Below are 13,513 nucleotides of genomic sequence, written 5' to 3'. Positions count from 1 at the left end.
ACGAAACAGCCGTTGCGCCCTATGTGTGAAATGTTCCTGCCTGTGATGAGTCCCTTTCTCTTCAGTGAGAACACTCTGTTGTTTTTCTCCTCCTACCAGCACTACGCTTTTCCCAAGAAACAATGGAAATGCAAACAATTGACGACTGCTGCAATTTTAAAATGGGGAGGACGTAGTTGGCAGGATTCGAACCGGCGCGGGGAGACCCCAATGGATTTCTAGTCCATCGCCTTAACCACTCGGCCACGACTACAAGTAATGCCATTTCTTTATGCCTAGTACACATATTGTGCATCCAGATGAAACTTTAATCAAGCGATAGCTCAACAGCAAAAGCTGTGGCTCCACAAAATGAGCGACACACACCCGAACAGGGACTTGAACCCTGACCCTCAGAATAAAAGTCTGATGCTTTACCGACTGAGCTATCCTGGCTCCACAACAGTAGTTTACAAGTAGGCAAGGTTTGGGCTGTGGTCGGCGCAGACCTTTACAGTACACTAAAGGTTACCGTGAGATGCTTAAGGTTATGGTTGGTGTGGATGTTGCTAAAACACGACAGGTTACTTTGAGGATGGGTTGTTGTAGGTGTAGACATCAGTACAACACAATAGTTTGGACTTCATGTCATGTAGGAGACATTAAATAGATCAATGATAACTGCAGAATGTCTTTCTGCTGTTGTGGAAATGAATGGACACTCAACAATTGAAAAGATTCCTTCCATGCCTTAGAAGCGTGACTCGATCAGTACTTATCTACACAGCATGCTGGCATCAAAGATCCTATTTCTCTTATATCATATCCCTAGTCTTCCACACTTTAGGAAACGTAAACATTCAGGACGTGCCATTAGCACAGCCTGCACTAAAAGAAGGCTGGAGATAACGGATGGCAACACAGAGTGCGACACCAATGTCACCTTGAAAAACCTGCCGTGACCCGGATTCGAACCGGTGTTGCTGCGGCCACAACGCAGAGTATTAACCACTATACGATCACAGCGAGCTACGAAACAGCCGTTGCGCCCTATGTGTGATATGTCCCTCCCTGTGATAAGTCCCTTTCTCTTCAGTGAGAACACTCTGTTGTTTTTCTCCTCCTACCAGCACTACGCTTTTCCCAAGAAACAATGGAAATGCAAACAATTGACGACTGCTGCAATTTTAAAAAGGGGGAGGACGTAGTCGGCAGGATTCAAACCTGCGCGGGGAGACCCCAATGGATTTCTAGTCCATCGCCTTAACCACTCGGCCACGACTACAAGACTGCCTGTACTGCCATTTCTTTATGCCTAGTACACATATTGTGCATCCAGATGAAACTTTGATCAAGCGATAGCTCAACAGCAAAAGCTGTGGCTCCACAAAATGAGCGTCACACGCCCGAACAGGGACTTGAACCCTGGACACTCAGATTAAATGTCTGATGCTCTACCGACTGAGCTATCCGGGCTCCACAACAGTAATTTACGAGTAGGCAACGTTTGGGCTGTGGTCGGCGCAGACCTTTACAGTACACTAAAGTTTACAGTGAGATGGGGTTTTAAGCTTATGGTTGGTGTGGATGTTGCTAAAACACGACAGGTTACTTTGAGGTTGGGTTTATGGTTTTTGTAGGTGTAGACATCAGTACAACACAATAGTTTGGACTTCATGTCATGTAGAAGACATTAAATAGATCAATGATAACTGCAGAATGTCTTTCTGCTGTTGTGGCAATGAATGGACACTCAACAATTGAAAAGATTCCTTCCATGCCTTAGAAGCGTGACTTGATCAGTACTTATCTACACAGCATGCTGGCATCAAAGATCCTATTTCTCTTATATCATATCCCTAGTCTTCCACACTTTAGGAAACGTAAACATTCAGGACGTGCCATTAGCACAGCCTGCACTAAAAGAAGGCTGAAGATAACGGATGGCAACACAGAGTGCGACACCAATGTCACCTTGAAAAACCTGCCGTGACCCGGATTCGAACCGGGGTTGCTGCGGCCACAACGCAGAGTACTAACCACTATACGATCACGGCAAGCTACAAAACAGCCGTTGCGCCCTATGTGTGATATGTTCCTCCCTGTGAGAAGTCCCTTTCTCTTCAGTGAGAACACTCTGTTGTTTTTCTCCTCCTACCAGCACTACGCTTTTCCCAAGAAACAATGAAAATGCAAACAATTGACGACTGCTGCAATTTTAAAATAGGGAGGACGTAGTCGGCAGGATTCGAACCGGCGCGGGGAGACCCCAATGGATTTCTAGTCCATCGCCTTAACCACTCGGCCACGACTACAAGTACTGCCATTTCTTTTTGCCTAGTACACATATTGTGCATCCAGATGAAACTTTGATCAAGCGATAGCTCAACAGCAAAAGCTGTGGCTCCACAAAATGAGCATCACACGCCCGAACAGGGACTTGAACCCTGGACCCTCAGATTAAAAGTCTGATGCTCTACCGACTGAGCTATCCGGGCTCCACAACAGTAATTTACGAGTAGGCAAGGTTTGGGCTGTGGTCGGCGCAGACCTTTACAGTACACTAAAGTTTACCGTGAGATGGGGTTTTAAGCTTATGGTTGGTGTGGATGTTGCTAAAACACGACAGGTTACTTTGAGGATGGGTTGTTGTAGGTGTAGACATCAGTACAACACAATAGTTTGGACTTCATGTCATGTAGGAGACATTAAATAGATCAATGATAACTGCAGAATGTCTTTCTGCTGTTGTGGCAATGAATGGACACTCAACAATTGAAAAGATTCCTTCCATGCCTTAGAAGCGTGACTCGATCAGTACTTATCTACACAGCATGCTGGCATCAAAGATCCTATTTCTCTTATATCATATCCCTAGTCTTCCACACTTTAGGAAACGTAAACATTCAGGACGTGCTATTAGCACAGCCTGCACTAAGAGAAGGCTGGAGATAACGGATGGCAACACAGAGTGCGACACCAATGTCACCTTGAAAAACCTGCCGTGCCCCGGATTCGAACCGGGGTTGCTGTGGCCACAACGCAGAGTACTGACCACTATACGATCACGGCGAGCTACGAAACAGCCGTTGCACCCTATGTGTGATATGTTCCTCCCTGTGATAAGCCCCTTTCTCTTCAGTGAGAACACTCTGTTGTTTTTCTCCTCCTACCAGCACTACGCTTTTCCCAAGAAACAATAGCCGCGTTTCCACTATCGCGCCTAAAGCGAGCGAGCCAGGGCGAGCCAAGGCCAGTGGGGTTTCCACTGTCACTTCCGGGGCCTAATCGGGCCAAAGCGGGGCTTTCTTGGGGCCAGCGGCCGGCCTTTTTCGGCCCGCCGAATACCTTGGGCCAAGGAGGGCCAGCTGGGGCTTCGGGGCGGAGTGAAAGGAGAGGCGGGCAGTTTTCTGATCGCACATGAGTACACGCGCCAAACAAATAAAGAAATAAGGGAAAGAAAACATCTAGCCTTATAGTCTGGGGTCTTTTTGCGTATGATGACCCTTTTGTTTCCCTTTTAAATGTAAGGCTGCTACATAAAATAGTAAAGTAGTTTTAATTTATAGTTACGTTCTTTGCTGCGTCCTCCTTTATGTTTAAATAACGCATAATAATCTTTACACCATATTAAAAACACAGCAGACAGTAAAGGTTTTTGAGAGTTTTTGTCAAGTTTAAAATGTTTGTTTGTTTGTGCACGTTTAGATGCCTGTATGTGTGTGTGTGAGACCGGGCAAAAGCGCTCCTTCACAGCTCTGTTTTGCCGCGAGCGGCTTTTTTCTTTATTTATTTTGGAGATAATACACATATAAATACAACAGAAAGACATAAACTTAACAAAATACGTGCCCACTTTCGTAGACTTTAAACAATATATTGTCATATCTTGATAAAATAGCCTAAGGTATATTGAAATATAATTTAAAGAATTACAAATATCGAATATATATAAAATCACATTAAATAAATTAACCAATATAAAATAAACAAAAGCTAACTATAACAATGTAGGTAGCCTATATACAATACATAAATCAAACCGTTTTAAAGCCACATATAGCCTAACTTTCTTTTTGCAAAGACCTGTCTGAAAAAAAAAGATTTTTGATATTTTTTAAAAACAATAAACACCGGAGAAGGTTTGAAATATTTATATAAAGTAAATATTTATATAAGTAAATATTTATAAAGTATTTGGATACGATGATATTAATCAAATCGCGCAAACAGAGCATTATTTGGGTGAGTGAAAGCAGAATCTCCTATACCTTTTTTTCTGTCACTCAGTCCTGCGCAGCACTCGCTGCTTTAAACGCATATGGGGGAAAGTCCAAACACAAAATGTGTTCTATATCCTCAAACAACTGTTTATGTTTTTATATGATGTGGTTAAATTTATAAATGAAACTTTAAATGAGGAGTTTTAGTGAATAGCTGGCGAGCGCAACAAATATGGCTATATTTTATTAGGCTTCTCGCTCTTGTGCTGAAAACTTAACACGACTTCTATCAACACGAGGATGTTAAAAAATACATGCCATATCGAGTTATAAAGGAGAATTTCTGTGGCTTTATATTATGGATGTGTGCGCTCTCTGTGTTGGGTCCCTGCGTTAGTGGCGAGAGCACTCCATGCACAATGCAGTCGGTCGGCGAGTAAACAAATGTAATGAATGGAAATACACAGGTCTGTGCGTATAGACATATAATGTACTGCTGTACAGTAACGTGTCGCTTGTTTGTTTCGGTTGTCTTCATTTTAATGGTTTCGTTTCGTGATGATTCTATGGTGTGCTTTATCTGCCTCATTCCCGCTGAAGTGGGCGGATTGTGTGACGTTTGATTCGGGGACGTTCTGTGGGCGGTGTTTGCGTGACGCGCTGTGAGCTTTAGCCCGACAGTGGAAACGCGACATGATTTCAGCCTCATTTCTCAACCTCCCGGGCTATTAGCCCGCCCCGGCCCGATTAAAGCCCTGGCTCGCACTGGCCCGATAGTGGAAATGCGGCTAATGGAAATGCAATCAATTGACGACTGCTGCAATTTTAAAATGGGGAGGACGTAGTCGGCAGGACTCGAACCTGCGCGGGGAGACCCCAATGGATTTCTAGTCCATCGCCTTAACCACTCGGCCACGACTACAAGACTGCCTGTACTGCCATTTCTTTATGCCTAGTACACATATTGTGCATCCAGATGAAACTTTGATCAAGCGATAGCTCAACAGCAAAAGCTGTGGCTCCACAAAATGAGCGTCACACGCCCGAACAGGGACTTGAACCCTGGACCCTCAGATTAAAAGACTGATGCTCTACCGACTGAGCTATCCGGGCTCCACAACAGTAATTTACGAGTAGGCAAGGTTTGGGCTGTGGTCAGCGCAGACCTTTACAGTACACTAAAGTTTACCGTGAGATGGGGTTTTAAGCTTATGGTTGGTGTGGATGTTGCTAAAACACGACAGGTTACTTTGAGGATGGGTTGTTGTAGGTGTAGACATCAGTACAACACAATAGTTTGGACTTCATGTCATGTAGGAGACATTAAATAGATCAATGATAACTGCAGAATGTCTTTCTGCTGTTGTGGCAATGAATGGACACTCAACAATTGAAATGATTCCTTCCATGCCTTAGAAGCGTGACTTGATCAGTACTTATCTACACAGCATGCTGGCATCAAAGATCCTATTTCTCTTACATCAAATCCCTAGTCTTCCACACTTTAGGAAACGTAAACATTCAGGACGTGCCATTAGCACAGCCTGCACTAAAAGAAGGCTGAAGATAACGGATGGCAACACAGAGAGCGACACCAATGTCACCTTGAAAAACCTGCCGTAACCCGGATTCGAACCGGGGTTGCTGCAGCCACAACGCAGAGTACTAACCACTATACGATCACGGCGAGCTACGAATCAGCCGTTGTGACCTATGTGTGGTATGTTCCTCCCTGTGATAAGCCCCTTTCTCTTCAGCGAGAACACTCTGTTCTCAGGAGAAGCACTTTAGCAGCATCTAGACCAGCAGCCTGTAAGTACATTTAAGATTTGTTTCAGTTGTTGTGTATGGTTTGAGGACTTGTTTCCAGCTGTTTGTGTAAAGTTGTAGGACATTTAAACTTGCTTTCAGTTGTGTATAATACTAGAAGTTGTTTAGCCACTGTTTCCTTGGTTACTATAAGAGCTTGTGTAGCGAACGCAGACGCGGTTTCGCGTCGTCCGCCTCAGTTTCGGCCCTTGTTTTGACTCTCGAGGCGTGTCCAGCTGAATTCAATCAGCTAGTTCTTTGGGGTTATATAAACAACTAGTTCACCGCGGCAGTGGTCGCGGCAGCCTCGTGTAAAGACCGCCTCGTGTGAAGACCGACGAGTGTAAAGACCATCGACTCTACCTGCGCGACTCCACCGAGCAAAGACACCGACAAAGCACTTGAGTACTTTACTGTATTGTTTTTACTTTACACTTATTTTTTGTTGTCAGTGCACTTTTATTATGTGTTTTCTAATTCCTGTTGTTACTAACACTCGCAAAACACGGGAGGTACGCTGCAGGCGTAATCCTCACAACCTTCGTTCAATACATGTATCTACTATTTCACAACTCTCTCTCTCCGTGGGCCTCTGGAATTGTCGATCAGCTGTTAACAAGGCTGATTTTATTACCTCCATAGCTACATATTCTGACTATAATCTCATGGCTCTAACTGAGACCTGGTTGAGGCCGGAGGACACTGCTACACATGCTACTCTTTCTGCTAATTTCTCTTTTTCCCACACTCCTCGTCACACAGGGAGAGGGGGTGGGACTGGACTACTAATTTCCAAAGAATGGAAATTTACTCTGATACCGTCCCTGCCAACAATCAGCTCCTTTGAATTCCATGCAGTCACCATTATCCACCCCTTCTACATAAATGTGGTTGTCATCTACCGCCCACCAGGTAAATTAGGTCACTTCCTAGATGAACTGGATGTTCTTCTCTCATCTTTTTCTAATTTTGCCACTCCCTTATTGGTGCTAGGTGACTTCAACATTTACGCTGACAAACCGCAAGCTGCAGACTTTCAGACTTTGCTTGCCTCTTTTGACCTAAAAAGAGCACCTACTTCTGCTACCCACAAATCAGGTAATCAGCTAGACCTTATTTACACACGACACTGCTTCACTGATCAAACAATAGTAACTCCACTACAAATATCTGATCATTTCCTTCTGTCTCTCAACATCCACATTACTCCTGAGCCGCCACACACTCCAACACTGGTTACCTTTCGCAGAAACCTACGATCTCTCTCACCCAATAGACTATCCACCATTGTTTCAGACTCTCTTCCTCCATCTCGCAAACTCACTGCACTTGATTCGAACAGTGCCACTAATACACTCTGCTCCACACTAGCATCATGTCTAGACCGATTATGTCCTCTTGCATCCAGGCCAGCCCGTGCCAGTCCTCCTGCACCCTGGCTCTCGGATGCTCTCCGTGAGCATCGCTCAAAACTTCGGGCTGCGGAGAGAATTTGGCGGAAAACTAAAAATCCTGCACATCTCTTAACATACCAAACTCTTCTGTCCTCTTTCTCAGCTGAGGTTACTTCTGCAAAGCAGACGTATTACCGTCTGAAAATCAACAATGCCACTAATCCTCGCCTACTTTTTAAAACATTTTCCTCCCTCCTCTATCCTCCTCCTCCACCCGCATCCTCCACACTTACTACTGATGACTTTGCTACATTCTTCTGCACCAAAACTGCAAAAATCAGTGCTCAATTTGCTGCACCTACAACAAACACGCAAGATACAACACCAACACCACACACACTCACCTCTTTTTCTCAGCTCTCTGAGTCTGAGGTGTCCAAACTGGTGCTATCTAGCCATGCAACCACCTGTCCACTCGATCCCATTCCCTCTCATCTCTTGCAAGCCATCTCTCCTGCAGTCATACCAACACTGACTCACATAATTAACACAACTCTTGACTCTGGTTTATTCCCCACTACATTTAAGCAGGCTAGGGTAACCCCACTGCTAAAGAAACCCAACCTGGACCATACGCTACTTGAAAACTACAGACCAGTATCCCTGCTTCCATTCATGGCCAAGATTCTGGAGAAAGTAGTGTTCAATCAAGTCCTGGACTTTCTTACTCAAAACAATCTCATGGACAACATGCAATCCGGCTTTAAGAAAGGCCACTCAACTGAGACTGCCCTGCTCTCGGTCGTGGAGGATCTCAGACTGGCTAAAGCAGACTCTAAATCATCAGTTCTCATTTTGCTGGACTTGTCAGCTGCTTTTGACACTGTCAACCACCAGATCCTGCTATCTACGCTTGAGTCACTGGGCGTTGCGGGCACTGTTATACAATGGTTCAGATCTTACCTCTCTGACAGGTCATTCAGGGTGTCTTGGAGGGGAGAGGTGTCCAACCTACAGCATCTAAACACTGGGGTACCTCAAGGCTCTGTTCTTGGGCCACTTCTCTTCTCCATCTACACTTCATCTCTAGGACCAGTCATCCAGAGACATGGATTCTCCTACCACTGCTATGCTGATGATACCCAGCTATATCTCTCTTTTCATCCTGATGATCCCTCGGTTCCAGCTCGTATCTCAGCCTGCCTGTTGGATATTTCACACTGGATGAAAGATCATCATCTTCAGCTGAACCTTGCAAAAACGGAAATGCTTGTAGTTTCTGCCAACCCGACTCTACACCATAACTTTTCAATCCAGATGGATGGGGCAACCATTACTGCATCCAAAATGGTGAAAAGCCTTGGAGTAACGATTGATGACCAACTAAACTTCTCTGACCACATTTCTAGAACTGCTCGATCGTGCAGATTTGCACTCTATAATATCAGAAAGATCCGACCCTTCTTATCTGAACATGCAGCTCAACTCCTTATTCAAGCTCTTGTTCTCTCCAAACTGGATTACTGCAACTCTCTACTAGCTGGGCTTCCAGCTAACTCTATCAAGCCTCTTCAACTGCTCCAGAATGCAGCAGCACGAGTTGTCTTCAATGAACCTAAACGAGCACATGTCACTCCGCTGCTAGTCCGTTTGCACTGGCTGCCAGTTGCTGCTCGCATCAAATTCAAAACTCTGATGTTTGCCTACAAAGTGACTTCTGGCCTAGCACCTTCTTATCTGCACTCACTTCTGCAGATCTATGTGCCCTCCAGAAACTTGCGTTCTGTGAATGAGCGTCGCCTCGTGGTTCCATCCCAAAGAGGGAAAAAATCACTTTCGCGAACGCTCACGCTCAATCTGCCCAGTTGGTGGAATGAACTCCCTAACTGCATCAGAACAACAGAGTCACTCGCTATTTTCAAGAAACGACTAAAAACTCAACTATTTAGTCTCCACTTCACTTCCTAATCTGCAATTGCCTCTGAATATCACACTAACTGTACAAAAAAAAAAAAAAAAAAAAAAACTACTAACACTTCCCTTCTTAGACTTTACAGACCTGAAACTTGCCTTTAGTACTTATTCATTGTTGCTCTTAGTTGTGTAAATTGCTTCCTTGTCCTCATTTGTAAGTCGCTTTGGATAAAAGCGTCGGCTAAATGACTAAATGTAAATGTAAATGTTTTTCTCCTCCTTCCAGCACTACGCTTTTCCCAAGAAACAATGGAAATGCAAACAATTGACGACTGCTGCAATTTTAAAAAGGGGGAGGACATAGTCGACAGGATTTGAACCTGTGTGGGGAGACCCCAATGGATTTCTAGTCCAGCGCCTTAACCACTCGGCCACGACTACAAGACTGCCTGTACTGCCATTTCTTTATGCCTAGTACACATATTGTGCATCCAGATGAAACTTTCATCAAGCGATAGCTCAACAGCAAAAGCTGTGGCTCCACAAAATGAGCGTCACACGCCCGAACAGGGACTTGAACCCTGGACCCTCAGATTAAAAGTCTGATGCTCTACCGACTGAGCTATCCTGGCTCCACAACATTAGTTTACAAGTAGGCAAGGTTTGGGCCGTGGTCAGCGCAGACCTTTACAGTACTCTAAAGGTTACCGTGAGATGCTTAAGGTTATGGTTGGTGTGGATGTTGCTAAAACACGACAGGTTACTCTGAGGTTGGGTTTATGGTTTTTGTAGGTGTAGACATCAGTACAACACAATAGTTTGGACTTCATGTCATGTAGGAGACATTAAATAGATCAATGATAACTGCAGAATGTCTTTCTGCTGTTGTGGCAATGAATGGACACTCAACAATTGAAAAGATTCCTTCCATGCCATAGAAGCGTGACTTGATCAGTACTTATCTACACAGCATGCTGGCATCAAAGATCCTATTTCTCTTATATCATATCCCTAGTCTTCCACACTTTAGGAAACGTAAACATTCAGGACGTGCCATTAGCACAGCCTGCACTAAAAGAAGGCTGGAGATAACGGATGGCAACACAGAATGCGAAACCAATGTCACCTTGAAAAACCTGCCGTGACCCGGATTCGAACCGGGGTTGCTGCAGCCACAACGCAGAGTACTAACCACTATACGATCACGGCAAGCTACGAAACAGCCGTTGTGACCTTTGTGTGGTATGTTGCTCCCTGTGATAAGCCCCTTTTTTTCAGTGAGAACGCTCTGTTGTTTTTCTCCTCCTACCAGCACAACGCTTTTCCCAAGAAACAATGGAAATGCAAACAATTGACGACTGCTGCAATTTTAAAATGGGGAGGACGTAGTCAGCAGGATTCGAACCTGAGCAGGGAGACCCCAATGGATTTATAGTCCATCGCCTTAACCACTCGGCCACGACTACAAGACTGCCTGTACTGCCATTTCTTTATGCCTAGTACACATATTGTGCATCCAGATGAAACTTTGATCAAGCGATAGCTCAACAGCAAAAGCTGTGGCTCCACAAAATGAGCGTCACACGCCCGAACAGGGACTTGAACCCTGGACCCTCAGATTAAAGTTTACCGTGAGATGGGGTTTTAAGCTTATGGTTGGTGTGAATGTTGCTAAATGGTCGGTTGCTGTGGTCGGCGCAGACCTTTACAGTACACTAAAGTTTACCGTGAGATGGGGTTTTAAGCTTATGGTTGGTGTGGATGTTGCTAAAACACGACAGGTTACTTTGAGGATGGGTTGTTGTAGGTGTAGACATCAGTACAACACAATAGTTTGGACTTCATGTCATGTAGGAGACATTAAATAGATCAATGATAACTGCAGAATGTCTTTCTGCTGTTGTGGCAATGAATGGACACTCAACAATTGAAATGATTCCTTCCATGCCTTAAAAGCGTGACTTGATCAGTACTTATCTACACAGCATGCTGGCATCAAAGATCCTATTTCTCTTATATCATATCCCTAGTCTTCCACACTTTAGGAAACGTAAACATTCAGGACGTGCCATTAGCACAGCCTGCACTAAAAGAAGGCTGGAGATAACGGATGGCAACACAGAGTGCGACACCAATGTCACCTTGAAAAACCTGCCGTGACCCGGATTCGAACCGGGGTTGCCGCGGCCACAACGCAGAGTACTAACCACTATACGATTTTTTTTTTTTTTTTTTTATATCAAAAATTAAAAACAGTTACATTCAGGTAATAATACATTTACATTATATAAAGCCATTTGAACATATGTATTCCCGTTTAAAAAGTCTTTTTTCAAATACATCAATCTTGTCATTCATGTTACAGTAATAGAAAAGAGTATTAAGCAGTTCAGACATTTTTCTTTGAAACAATTTACACACAGACAATTTGCCATTCTTTTGTTTAACAATATTCCTTCTATTCCATATCACATTTCTTGCAACTGTTAAAAAGAAGTTTGTGAACCTTGTGTTTTTACCTTCTGTTTTACAACCAAATAAAAATAATGTTTCCCATTCCTCATCAACAACTTCATTTTCAATCCCCATTTCATTTAGCATTTCTTTAATTTTTCCAATAAAACATTTTAACTCTTTGCATTTAAAAAACAAATGTAGTATACCTTCATCTTCTTCATTACAAACTTTACATCTTGCATCATTTGCCAAACCTATTTTACACAATCTCATTTCACTTAATATACAGTTTTGTCTTAAAATGTAATCAAAATTCTCTAAAATGGGACTTTTCCACCAAGCTGTTACATTTTGCCATATTTCCTTCTTTTCAATATTGGGATATAACCTTTTCCAGTACTCTTCTGCTTTGGGTGTAACAAAAACATCTTTACGTAAACAAGAATAAAACATTTTCAGTATACCATCTTTAAAAGCATATTGATTTTCTTTAAAGTTTATCACCCTTCCTTCATCTCTGTGCATTTCCAATTTATTTTCTATAATTTCTTTCCATTCTTTTGGTATATTTTTTTTCAAGTTGTTAAACTGATTTTCAATTACTCTTGTAGTTTCGTTTTCATAGTTTTCTATTTTTGCATCCTTTATTACGTGCGCCTGTACATAACCAGGTATCACTTCATATAAAATATCTTTAATTTGCTTTATTCCTGCATTAAACCATTTCTTATAAAAAATAGTATTATTCCCTACTTTAATATATTCATTTAAAAACAGCGGTTGCTTTAAAATCTCTTCTTTACTAAATGAACAATCAATATGCTTTCTAAAATCTCCCCATGCTTTAATAACCTCTTTATAGAATTCTGGAACTTTATTCATCATATACTCTTTGGGCTTCATCCATAATATATAATCTTGTATTTCTCCACATTTATTTAAAAAATACCTCATCACATCTTTCCATACATGTTTTTCTTCTTTCCAATATTTATTTACAGTTTTAATTCTTATGCTTTTCATTCTGATTAGAGGATCAATTAAACCTAAGCCTCCTTCTTCAACTTTACCAATTATGGTGTCATACGCTATTTTGGAAGGTTTTCCATCCCATAAGAAATCTAAAACAATTGCTTTTATCTTTTTATACACACTCATTGGCAAACTCACTGTACCTAAAACATACCACATTTTTGATAAAAATAAGGAATTTAAAACTAAAACTTTCCCCTTTAAAAACAAACCTCTTCTTTTCCAGAAATGTAATCTTTTCTCCATTCCCTTTAAAACTTCCTCCCACATTAAATTCCTTGTTTCATTTTCATTTTCACCAACCCTTATACCTAAAATTTTCATATCAACTTTCTCCTCTTTAAATTTTATTTTTTCTGGTAAAACATTTATTTTTCCAATTCTCATGTATTTAGTTTTTTCCTTATTAATTTTTGCTCCTGTTCCTTTACAATATCTGTTTAAAATTTCCTCTGCTTTTTCAATACTTTTAATATCTTTTACTATTAAAGTAGTATCATCAGCATACTGAAATATTTTGTGTTCTAAGTCTGTTCCTTTTATACATAATCCTCGTATTTGCGTTTCATTATCAATTGCCAATTCCAATGTTTCAGATACAAGTGTGTATAATAGTGCCGACATTGGACATCCTTGTCTTATTGATCTTGTTATTTTAAAATCTTTAGTTAAAAAACCATTTACTTTTATACAGCTTGTTATCTG

General features: G+C 42.1%; 1 protein-coding gene, 1 long non-coding RNA gene, 9 other non-coding genes and 1 pseudogene across 12 annotated transcripts in view; 2 read left to right on the top strand and 10 right to left on the bottom strand.

Annotated features, from left to right (window-relative positions):
* The window catches only part of LOC148680839 (uncharacterized), a 785,675-nt gene that overhangs the window by 3,335 nt on the left and 768,827 nt on the right, over positions 1-13,513 (bottom strand). The window lies entirely within an intron of this gene.
* LOC101886199 (uncharacterized) overlaps positions 1-13,513 on the top strand; it is an 883,799-nt gene that overhangs the window by 697,977 nt on the left and 172,309 nt on the right. The window lies entirely within an intron of this gene.
* Positions 1-13,513, top strand: part of LOC148680953 (uncharacterized) — a 217,811-nt pseudogene that overhangs the window by 200,761 nt on the left and 3,537 nt on the right. The gene's annotated exons all lie outside the window — the stretch shown is intronic.
* On the bottom strand, positions 1,183-1,264 carry trnas-aga (transfer RNA serine (anticodon AGA)). Its single transcript has one exon. It is a non-coding gene; the product is annotated as a tRNA-Ser (tRNA).
* trnah-gug (transfer RNA histidin (anticodon GUG)) lies at positions 1,965-2,036 on the bottom strand. Its single transcript has one exon. It is a non-coding gene; the product is annotated as a tRNA-His (tRNA).
* Positions 2,213-2,294, bottom strand: trnas-aga (transfer RNA serine (anticodon AGA)). The gene has a single exon. It is a non-coding gene; the product is annotated as a tRNA-Ser (tRNA).
* trnak-uuu (transfer RNA lysine (anticodon UUU)) lies at positions 2,405-2,477 on the bottom strand. Its single transcript has one exon. It is a non-coding gene; the product is annotated as a tRNA-Lys (tRNA).
* trnas-aga (transfer RNA serine (anticodon AGA)) lies at positions 5,043-5,124 on the bottom strand. The gene has a single exon. It is a non-coding gene; the product is annotated as a tRNA-Ser (tRNA).
* Positions 5,243-5,315, bottom strand: trnak-uuu (transfer RNA lysine (anticodon UUU)). The gene has a single exon. It is a non-coding gene; the product is annotated as a tRNA-Lys (tRNA).
* On the bottom strand, positions 5,818-5,889 carry trnah-gug (transfer RNA histidin (anticodon GUG)). Its single transcript has one exon. It is a non-coding gene; the product is annotated as a tRNA-His (tRNA).
* Positions 10,457-10,528, bottom strand: trnah-gug (transfer RNA histidin (anticodon GUG)). The gene has a single exon. It is a non-coding gene; the product is annotated as a tRNA-His (tRNA).
* Positions 10,704-10,785, bottom strand: trnay-aua (transfer RNA tyrosine (anticodon AUA)). The gene has a single exon. It is a non-coding gene; the product is annotated as a tRNA-Tyr (tRNA).

Source organism: Danio rerio, chromosome 4 (genome assembly GCF_052040795.2).
Source record: "Danio rerio strain M-AB ecotype USA chromosome 4, GRCz13ab, whole genome shotgun sequence".
NCBI lineage: Eukaryota > Metazoa > Chordata > Actinopteri > Cypriniformes > Danionidae > Danio > Danio rerio.
Note: the sequence above shows the minus strand (reverse complement) of the source record. Positions and strands in the feature narration are given on the sequence as shown.